This window comes from Quercus robur, chromosome 2, assembly GCF_932294415.1.
Source record: "Quercus robur chromosome 2, dhQueRobu3.1, whole genome shotgun sequence".
Classification (NCBI taxonomy): Eukaryota; Viridiplantae; Streptophyta; class Magnoliopsida; order Fagales; family Fagaceae; genus Quercus; species Quercus robur.
The window spans coordinates 44,518,738-44,521,767 of record NC_065535.1 but is presented as its reverse complement, the minus strand read 5'-3'; positions in this window follow the sequence as shown (position 1 = coordinate 44,521,767).

Below are 3,030 nucleotides of genomic sequence, written 5' to 3'. Positions count from 1 at the left end.
AGTCTTGACCCGATTCTTCTTGAAATGGAGCCAAGATGATGTTTTTTGATTTTTAGAATTTTTTCGCATTTATTTTTGAATTTTGTAATTCGGGTCGGGTTCGAACGGATAGGAAGGAAATTTTTTTTCTTTTCTATTTTTTGGCCAGTCCTGACCCGTTTTGACTTGAAACGAAGCCTGGATGACGTTTTTTTATTTTTATAATTTTTTCGCATTTTCTTTTGGATTTTCTAATTCGGGTCGGGTTCGAACGGATAGGAATGAAATTTTCTTTGTACTCTTTTTTTTGGCCAGTCCTGAACCGTTTCGACTTCAAATGAAGCCTGGATGATGTTTTTTAATTTTTAGAATTTTTTCGCATTTATTTTTGAATTTTCTAATTCGGGTCGGGTTCGAACGGAGATGAAGGAAATTTTTTTTGTTCTCTATTTTTCGGCCTGTCCTGAACCGTTTCGACTTCAAATGAAGCCGGGATGATGTTTTTTAATTTTTAGAATTTTTTCGCATTTACTTTTGGATTTTCTAATTTGGGTCGGGTTCGAACGGACAGGACAAATTTTTTTTTTCTTCCCTATTTTTCGGCCACTCCTGACCCGTTTCGTCTGTAAATGAAGCCTGGATGACGTTTTTTAATTTTTAGAATTTTTTCGCATTTACTTTTGGATTTTCTAATTCGGGTCGGGTTCGAACGGATAGGAATGAAATTTTTTTTGTACTCTTTTTTTTGGCCAGTCCTGAACCGTTTCGACTTCAAATGAAGCCTGGATGATGTTTTTTAATTTTTAGAATTTTTTCGCATTTACTTTTGGATTTTCTAATTTGGGTCGGGTTCTAACGGACAGGAAATTTTTTTTTTTTCTTCCCTATTTTTCGGCCACTCCTGACCCGTTTCGTCTGTAAATGAAGCCTGGATGACGTTTTTTAATTTTTAGAATTTTTTCGCATTTACTTTTGGATTTTCTAATTCGGGTCGGGTTCGAACGGATAGGAAGGAAATTTTTTTTCTTCCCTATTTTTCGGCCAGTCCTGACCCGTTTGGTCTGTAAATGAAGCCTGGATGATGTTTTATAATTTTTAGAATTTTTTCAAATTTATTTTTGAATTTTCTAATTCGGGTCGGGTTCGAACGGAGAGGAAGGAAATTTTTTTTGTTCTCTATTTTTCGGCCTGTCCTGACCCGTTTCTTTTTGAAATGAAGCCAGGATGATGTTTTTTAATTTTTAGAATTTTTTCGCATTTATTTTAGAATTTTCTAATTCGGGTCGGGTTCGAATGGATAGGAAGGAAATTTTTTTTGCTCGCTATTTTTTGGCCTGTCCTGACCCGTTTCGTCTGGAAATGAAGCCTGGATAATGTTTTATAATTTTTAGAATTTTTTCGCATTTATTTTTGAATTTTCTAATTCGGGTCGGGTTCGAACGGATAGGAAGGAAATTTTTTTTGTTCTCTATTTTTCGGCCTGTCCTGACCCGTTTCTTTTTGAAATGAAGCCAGGATGATGTTTTTTAATTTTTAGAATTTTTTCGCATTTATTTTTGAATTTTCTAATTCGGGTCGGGTTCGAGCGGAGAGGAAGGAAATTGTTTTTGTTCTCTATTTTTCGGCCAGTCTTGACCCGTTTCTTCTTGAAATGCAGCAGGATGATGTTTTTTGATTTTTAGAATTTTTTCGCATTTATTTTTGAATTTTGTAATTCGGGTCGGGTTCGAACGGGTAGGAAGGAAATTTTTTTTCTTCTCTTTTTTTTGGCCAGTCCTGACCCGTTTTGACTTGAAACGAAACCTGGATGACGTTTTTTTATTTTTATAATTTTTTCGCATTTTCTTTTGGATTTTCTAATTCGGGTCGGGTTCGAACGGATAGGAATGAAATTTTTTTTGTACTCTTTTTTTTGGCCAGTCCTGAACCGTTTCGACTTCAAATGAAGCCTGGATGATGTTTTTTAATTTTTAGAATTTTTTCGCATTTACTTTTGGATTTTCTAATTTGGGTCGAGTTCGAACGGACAGGACAAATTTTTTTTTTCTTCCCTATTTTTCGGACACTCCTGACCCGTTTCGTCTGTAAATGAAGCCTGGATGACGTTTTTTAATTTTTAGAATTTTTTCGCATTTACTTTTGGATTTTCTAATTCGGGTCGGGTTCGAACGGATAGGAAGGAAATTTTTTTTCTTCCCTATTTTTCGGCCAGTCCTGACCCGTTTGGTCTGTAAATGAAGCCTGGATGATGTTTTATAATTTTTAGAATTTTTTCAAATTTATTTTTGAATTTTCTAATTCGGGTTGGGTTCGAACGGAGAGGAAGGAAATTTTTTTTGTTCTCTATTTTTCGGCCTGTCCTGACCCGTTTCTTTTTGAAATGAAGCCAGGATGATGTTTTTTAATTTTTAGAATTTTTTCGCATTTATTTTAGAATTTTCTAATTCGGGTCGGGTTCGAATGGATAGGAAGGAAATTTTTTTTGCTCGCTATTTTTTGGCCTGTCCTGACCCGTTTCGTCTGGAAATGAAGCCTGGATAATGTTTTATATTTTTTAGAATTTTTTCGCATTTATTTTTGAATTTTCTAATTCGGGTCGGGTTCGAACGGATAGGAAGGAAATTTTTTTTGTTCTCTATTTTTCAGCCTGTTCTGACCCGTTTCTTTTTGAAATGAAGCCAGGATGATGTTTTTTAATTTTTAGAATTTTTTCGCATTTATTTTTGAATTTTCTAATTCGGGTCGGGTTCGAGCGGAGAGGAAGGAAATTGTTTTTGTTCTCTATTTTTCGGCCAGTCTTGACCCGTTTCTTCTTGAAATGGAGCCAAGATGATGTTTTTTGATTTTTAGAATTTTTTCGCATTTATTTTTGAATTTTGTAATTCGGGTCGGGTTCGAACGGATAGGAAGGAAATTTTTTTTCTTCTCTATTTTTTGGCCAGTCCTGACCCGTTTTGACTTGAAACGAAGCCTGGATGACGTTTTTTTTATTTTTATAATTTTTTCGCATTTTCTTTTGGATTTTCTAATTCGGGTCGGGTTCGAACGGAT